The following is an 8,619-nucleotide window of genomic DNA, read 5'->3' as shown; positions in this document are numbered from 1 at the left end:
TAGTATTTAGCGATAATTAGAAAATTGTTCGTTGAATTAATTCGACATCTTGTAGAGATCACGTTGTGGACAGTGTCCCGCGCGGAGTTCTGTGAACTGTCCATAGCGATATCGTATCAAACGCGTTTCTTGGGTCGATTTATCTTATTCCACTCGGATTCGTTTCGCCCGACAGTTTGAATGCTTCATTAAGACTTAGTAAAAGCATCAAATGTATTTTTTGATACGCGACTGGATTGTACCTGATAAAGCCGACGCGGTCTCAGCGACCTTCACGAACGATCGGTTCTTGTCGCGCCCGCACACGCAGTTACATTCGCCGAGTATATTCTCGATGTATTTATAGCCGACCTTTACTCTTACTCGGATCTTTTATATATCCCGAAAGAAAGTTGGACGGTAAAAGCCCATTTTACGGGTGCGACCGGCGTGTGCATCGAGCGCGTAATTGATCGATAGCTAACTATCTTTCCCAAGAGCGTTACGTGGCGTGGCATAGACGATGGAAAAGAAAATTATCGACTCGCGCGCGCGTTTACCGTCTCTCCGCCCTCGTGAAAAAAGAAGCACATCCGGGGCGCGATATGTATATTTCTAGCTTCGAAAAATTTCATTGGCGATATTATATGATTATACGCGCGGATTTCGAAGCAATCCAGAGAACGGTATGTCCAATGCGGACATAAAACATCATTAAGGTGTTCATAGTCAGATCTTATATTCAAGATCGTCTTAAGTACGGTCTTAAGAAATCACGAACCAATCAGAGGGCCGTATTAGTGTCTTAAGACATTAACTTGAGACAGTCTTGAAATAAGAACGGACTATGAATACGTGACACTTGAAAAAAATCATATATACGTAAGACGTAATCTTTTAAAGATGCTCTTTTATACAGCCTCGTCATATCTCTCACTTTACGTTATATTAGATAATGTTAATTGCGAATTCGAAATGCAGAGGTCGTAAAATTAGTCGCGCTATGTGCAAGACGATTTCTTCAATTTCGCGAGTTGATTCATTTTTACGTAACACATCCTCGAAAAATCTTTATCCATCGCGACTTTCCCGTTCGCTGACCTTACGATGACGTGGGCCGCGGGAAGGAGAAAGAAAGAGAGTTCCTCAACCTATTCCCGGTGGTTAACAAGGCTAATGGAAGAACGATCGTGTCGGTCGGGCTTTTCGAAGTGCCGCGCACACAGGTAATTTCTCCTACGCCAGATTCCGCGGGAAAAACGAGACCGTAGGAAGAGGTACGATCGCAGCCAACATACTCACTTGTCACTTACTCAGCAGACTTATCCGACGCATTAAGTACGGCAAAGATTTGAACATAGTGTTTCACTCTTACAATTGGAACTTTCGAAGTAAATCGAAGTCTCCACACACACACACACACACACACGCGCGCGCGCGCACACATCGGTAGATTTAGTAAATAGAAATTACCTGTCTTCTCCTCAAGATTTTTTTCTCACAGGATTTTTATTATTTAAAATTGGCAGAAGAAAGTTTGGAAAAACGGAACAATAATTAATATTATATTAATAATTACTACATATAAAACTATTTGCATAATATTATTATTTGAAATATCTCGAAATATTATTTGAAATGACTGCCGTCCCCGACCGAGAGGCGTAATTATTATTTTGACAGAAAGAAGCTTGAAGAGAAGTAATAATTAAATTGTCAATATACATACAACAAGCACACGAAATACTTGATAATATAGCCCACGAAAGATAAAAGTATTTCGAACGGAGAACGTAAGAACTGTTGTATTCGCGTTCGATGGTGCGTGCCGGTGCTTCAATTAATCTCCATGCAGTTCCTCGTAAATGTGACACCGCGCTAGCGCGCTATCTATCCCTATCTCGTTGGTTCAGAGACATCGACCGTTTATGGTGAAGCTAGAGACAAGCGGCGAGGAAACTCTGACGCGCGATTCAGAAAGCGGAGGTCGAACAGCCTAGAAAGATGGCACACACTCGGCCGATCGTCGTCGATCGACCACGCGCGCAGCGGGGGATTTTCTAAAGTGATTAGAAATAATTGCGTCGACGCCAGCCCGTAGGCTGGAAAAGTAAGGACACGTACGACAAGTCGGTGCGCGCCCGCGGATCGCCGGATCTTAATTAATTGACTCGCGACTCCCGTCCCGTCTCGACCGAGAGACGGAGAGAAAAGACCGACGGGGGAAAAAAAAGGACCGTTCGAGCGACCGGAAGTAAAAGCACACATCGGGAATCATCGGTCCTTGGGATCTACTAATAACGACGTGCATTTGACCCCGGGCTTACGGTGGTCGTTAATGAGAGATCGTTTCCGACAAGTCACGTCGATGTGCGCGATTTCGCCGGAATAATTTTGCAGAGGAGAGATGTAAAGATATGAGAGATATCCGCGAAAAGGATGGTGGAAACGCTGTGAACTGTTTCGACGATCGATTTAACAGATCCAAACAGTCAGATAAGTCGGATAGGCTGGTATTTATAGCTGATTCTTATATTTAAGACGATCTAAAATTATTTGCTGTTTTTTTTTTTTTTTTTTCACAAGTCCCTTACTTATACATTCTGAATTTCAATTATTAGACGGTGTAGTTAACTGTACTTCTTAAATACAGTTTTGAGATGCCATAAGCCGATTACACAGTCGTAGTGATCCTATTATTTGAGACAGTCTTAAAATAAGAACGAAACATCGGCCGTACAATGTCGTCAAATTAACGAGGATCTCAATTCAGCGGATCTCCATCGGTCAAACTTGACCGACGTAAGAGATTTACACTTTCCTCCAATTAAAAGTAAGACGTGCTACATTTGCCGTGCGTGAATCTTAAAAGCGCTAACTCTTTTCCGTGTCGATGTCGAAGCTGATAAAGAGGAACGTGTCTGTGTCTGCAAAATTACATATTCCGTAAAAGCGGAGAGATAGCGGAATGGTAAACGGATCAGGCCGTTCGCCTGGTCGGCTTCGTGATCGCGCGTTTTCTATATAAACCGATTAGGAATAATTATACCGGAGGCCGCGCCGTCGACGGTTGGAAAAGCGAGAATGTCCGTTCTCGTCGTTCGCGCCGATTTTATTAATACGCGCATCCGTCCGATCGGCAGGTGGTGAAAATAGTCCTAATTAATACTCCGCGGCGCACACGCGGAGTCCGTTAATCGTACCAACGTTATTAATGACATAGACTTATCGATCGTAGACTTTGCGCCGCGCACGGTGCTACTTACGTACCGCTTAGATACGATGTTGATGTGAAATTATAATGCTCCCGCCTTCAGAGTCCGACTGCTTTATGGCAATCCGAATTAAATTCCGCAAATGGGACGGGCGCGTAAAACGCACACGACGTTTACCATAATGCAAATCACGGGCGCGCGCCTTTATCGCCCGTTATTTACCGTCCCCGCTTCGCGGCTCTCGCGAGGGGAAACGCGCGAGATAAATTTTCAATCTACGTGCTACGTAATGACAGTAATCAGTCTCCCACTCACCTCGACGGTTTTCTCGGCGGCTTTGAACGAAGAGGCCGCCTGCGAAATTGACGAACGCGCTCGCGATTTGGATAGATTTGAAAGTTTCAATTAAAAGCATCCCCCCCTCCCCCCCACTCAGAGGATTCCCGCGCGCGCCGGGAATTTCTCTGAGATGGATCACGTATTTGATTATGGCTCGCGCACGCGTACACAGTTGGAAAAATTTGTATTAAATTTAACACATTTCACATGCCCCAAATAATCCACCGAGATTTTTGGGTCAACGTCAAGATGAATACGTTTGGAAAGTAACGCGAATATTATGTAAAAAATTAATACAAAAAAATGTAACACTGATTTACAATTTCTGCGAGTAATCCTATATTTCTCTTCGTTAAAATTTAACATTTATATTAATACGTTAAATTAACTCATCTTATTCATTTATCTTGGAAATTTATGTAAATTTTCAGACAATTTACGTTCTTTAAAAGAACATTTTTACACTATTTGTTCGCCTTCTCGTAAATCGTGTTATTTTAAGAGATGTTGAATATTAAATTTATAAAAAATATTCAAATAATATATTATCTCACGTTGTGTTAAATTAACGCTTTGGATATACGAAAAGTTCGACCCAAAATTTCGACAAGGGCTCGAGTGGACCGTTTTTAATACAAATACAAAATGTTTTTTTTTTTTTTTTTTTTTTTTAAGAAAAAACTGTGCACGACACGAGTGGTGTCGCCGCAGGCGTATTCTTCTCGTACACACGTCGCTTGCAGAATCGTTTGCCTGCGACAAAAGTGGAACGAGGCTCCCGGCGTGCGCCTCTTCGATTCGATACGGCATTCCCGTCGCGCGATCCCACCTACAAACTATTTTACGAGTTGGTAATGACACAATCTCCGCCGCCCACTTTTTCATTATTTCTCTCACCTTTGGACGGTGCAGGGATACACGACGTGCGGCAACAATAATACGACGCCTTCAGGCGGAGGCACGCGACTCCGCTCCGTACGTTTCGAAATTTCCGAGAGGCGCGAGATTCCTCTCTACCCAACCGTCTCACGTATCTCTACCCTCGGGACAATGAAAACGTACTTTCTTAACACCGAAGATAATCGGCTGATGATAATTACAACTGGGCGACAATTAGACACGGCGAACTTAGCCGCGCGCAACCGAAATTACGCGCATCGTTGGAGAGAAGGTCTCTCTCTCTCGCGCGCGAAAGCTGTAAGTGTCAATTTGACGGGCAGAACTTGTTCGATTAGCGGCGTATCGAAAGGCACGCGAATTTGCCGAGAACCGCCGAGGGTGTTGGTCACGGCTAATTCTCGCCGTAGTAACGAACTTGCTGAATTTACACGGCAACTTGCAATTTAGTCGACTTTCTCGAGGAGTACGTCATTACTCTATCGATCGTACGTCAAGCTAGAAACACTTAGGCGCTTACTTGCAATCTCGCTCAGGTAAAACGCTTGCTCGCTTCGTTGTTTCGCGTGTGATGGAAACTGTGGAAAGTGCGAAGTTATATCTGGACTTCACGTTACAATATAATATATGCAAGGGACACTTCGCTCGGCCGAAGACTTTCGAGCGTCCTAGCGGGAAGGAATTTCTATTATGTGCAACGTTAGTGAGCGCAATGTTGCTTGTGTGTGTGTGTGGGGGGCATACGAGTAAGCCACTCGATCGCTCAATGGGGTTAATATTTCCAGGCAAGACTGGATCTAGGCCTATATTTTTACAAGACATACGAAGTCGTATTACAAGCAATGGAAAATATGGAACGTCTCCGATGTCAGTTTGATTTTAAAACATTCCTGTAAGTTTAGAAATTAATTATATTTCTAATAATTAATAATAATCAATTAATTATATTTCATATTATAAATTAATTGTACTGTTACTTTAGAAAATATATTGAAAACCATTTCAATTAATTAATTAATTAAATGATTACGACACCATGGAGAAAACGAAATCTATCCTAGTCATATTTTTATATCTATGTGTCTAGAAACTCACGTTTCACAGGTGTGAAAAGAAACGGATATTCAAATGTGTAAATTAATAGCGAAATGTTGCAACGGCCGCCGCTGTTTATACGTCGTTATTAGCGGGTCTGCGTGAATCTCTTCGCCGGATTCTGCCGTCTGTTCGCTACGGACGGGCGTATAACGTTGTATTATTTACGCTCGCATATGCATATGTCATTACACCTTCCACGTAAATTGTTATCTGATTGCAGACGGTGAACTTAGACCAGTAGAATTACGTAGTTCACCGATGTAATTACAAAGGTTGGTCAGTACGCGAAAACCTACGGCAGTCTGAGAAATGGACGTTACGTTGAAAGGTAATGTTAGCCCTAGCATGCGTTCCGGGATAAGAAATAATAATTGCAGGATGTACGATTATTTTCTAATAGCATAGAATTTTCGAAACATTTCGAACAATTTCTTTTTTTTTTTTTTCTTTTCTTTTTTTTCAAACAACGTGTGAAACGTACGTCACAAGCAATACAAACGTTCAACTTCAGTCTTATATATTTTTTAAATTATATTTATTGGTTCCACGAAGATGTGAAGTTGAAATTAAAACGACACGTTCCAAGAGTTCTGTGATATTAATTTTCTCCCCTCTTTTTGCGTAAGTATAAATCTTTTCTCTCGCTCCGAAGAGAGCCGTGCAAGAAATTGAAAGTCGAAATTGAATAAGTCCGAGGGTAGATGTTATCCACCATAAATTTTATACATCCCCTCGCCGTCGCGCTCGAAAATCTCGCTTGCGAGGCCGCTCGCACGCCGCGCCGTTGCCGCGAGGAAAGGGTTAATGACGTTCCCACGCCCTTCGTCACGATCATCCACGGGCCGCTTAAAAAAAAAAAAAAAAAAAAAAAGAGGCGAGAGGCCCCGCGGCTGGCGCAAGTTCAAGTGCGGAATGAATCTTCTCTCCTCGCAAGACGGATCTCCCTTGCTATTTCTATTGTGCGGGCGACACTGAAGTGACAAATCGTGTATCGCCGTCGGGAGAAATTCGCGGCGTGTGCCTTATCCTCGCGTACACACAATTCGCCTTTACACCCTCGACAATGACGTAAGGGAGAGACGCAGGAATAGACGGAGAGACGCAGGAATAGACGTAGAGACGTGTGTCTCGCGTCGTTTCGATCGAACAATTCCTCCGACAAGTTCGACAAAAAGGACCGCGTCGTGTAATTTTTCTTCTCCCCCCCCTCCTCCCCCTTCCTCCCCGACCCCCTCCCTTCAACGCAGTACAATTGGTCTCACGATACATTGCGCGGACACTTTGCACAGGTAACGATTTCCGGCGATAGCCGTAAATTTGTCAAAGGTTGTCGTTCCACGCGGCGCGTGAATCACTCGCGCGAATTACCATAACACTGGCGGCCGTTGTTCTGCATTCGCAGGGATATTTACGAGCCGTTTTGCGACGGATACCGGCGGCTTTATGACAATATCTCCTTATTAAACGTGCACCTTGTACGTTTCCTCTTCAACGGTTCGGTTGATGTTCGACGCGTAACATTGAGACGGCAACATTGTGCGACCGAACGGAATTGAATCGCGCGCGCGTCGGAATGAAACGGAGAATTTCCGTGTAACGAAGTTATAAATCGTCTCTTGCTTGACTTTCTACGAGCCGCGGGTCGAAATTGTCACAAATCACGCGCCCGAAATTTTACAAGTGGCTTCGTAGAGATTTACGGATTGTTCCGTGTTGCCGATGATGTACCGTGATATTCTCGAGAATTGTATAATGTTTATGTCAGCAGGATCCACCGAATAAATTTGCATTGGAAAAGGCGCAGAAAATATATGCTGTAGCGTGTTGAATATTGTAGTAGATATGTTGAAATTTTATATATATATATATATATGATTGAATCTTTTAATCTCCTCCAAATTATAAAGTCTAAAGGTTTATTGTGAAAATTTAAGAGAGAATCCTGAATTTAAAAGCCTTGAAATTCAGAAAGGATGTTTTTAGTAGCTTAGACATCCCAGTGAGAAATAACAATAAAATAAAATAAAATGTTAATGTGGAATCGATGTCGAATTGACGATCGATTCAACATCAATTCGATGTCAAAGTCCATTGTCTCTTCTCATTGGGATGAGCTGAGATTATTAAGATTTCGATGAAAAATTTTGATTAAGGGCGGTTCATAATCCGTTCCTATATTCAAGACCGTCTTAAGTTCTGTCTTGAGGTGTCACGAATCAATCAGAGAGGGCCGCATTAGCGTCTTAAGACATTACTTAAGTCGATCTTGAAATAAGAATACCGACTATGAATACCGATCTACGATTTTGATTTTCGGAAAGGAGGGGAGGTATCATTGAAATCTGAGACTCCAAAAGAGAATCGTGGAGTTTCACTTCCGTAATCGCACAATCGATCATCATCTATTTAATGAGCCGCGCTATTATCGCCGGATTAAATGTGATACGTGCATCTCCCTTGAGAACGTAATGTCACGAAAGCTACGAACAATAGGTTCGCATTCGCGGCGTCTAGAAAGTAATTTTGCCGTGAGAATGTTTCCGTTGTTGTTGACCATTCAGAAATATGAGAGGCGTACTTATTACTGTAGGCGACGAGTATCTCACGATCGTTGGACATTCGGGATCGAATGTGCGTCGTTCGACTAGTTCTCGTGAACTATAATAAAGACAGGAGCCCAGAGTTTTACATAACGAAAGAAAATGGACCAATCAAAGTCCTTTATTCCCTTCCCTTCCGTAAAATAAAAGCTCTGATTAATTTTTTCTTATGCTTGATGCATTAGTTATGTTAGGCACAATAGATGCAGTAAGCCTTAAGTCTTAAGAAATTGATCAATCATTATCGAATATTCTTCTCACATTCGACTGTGATTAATTAATTCTTTAAGGCTTACCATACCTATTGTTTCGAGACTTATGCGTTAAGCGGTGTTTACAATGAGATTTTGAAGCGTAAAATTTCAGCTTTAAGCTTTAAGCCGTAAGAAATTAATCAATTACAGTCGAATGTGAGAAGAATAATTGATTATGACTGGTCAATTTCTTACGGTTTAAGGCTGAAGTTTTACGCCTTGAAATCTCATTGCCGT

At 42.4% G+C, this 8,619-nt stretch overlaps 1 protein-coding gene across 2 annotated transcripts in view; it reads left to right on the top strand.

Annotated features, from left to right (window-relative positions):
• Positions 1-8,619, top strand: part of LOC108752906 (storkhead-box protein 2) — an 81,499-nt gene that overhangs the window by 4,693 nt on the left and 68,187 nt on the right. The gene's annotated exons all lie outside the window — the stretch shown is intronic.

Source organism: Trachymyrmex septentrionalis, unplaced genomic scaffold, assembly GCF_001594115.1.
Source record: "Trachymyrmex septentrionalis isolate Tsep2-gDNA-1 unplaced genomic scaffold, Tsep1.0 scaffold62, whole genome shotgun sequence".
Classification (NCBI taxonomy): Eukaryota; Metazoa; Arthropoda; class Insecta; order Hymenoptera; family Formicidae; genus Trachymyrmex; species Trachymyrmex septentrionalis.
The sequence above is the reverse complement of the archived record's forward strand: the minus strand, read 5'-3'. Positions and strand labels throughout refer to the sequence as shown.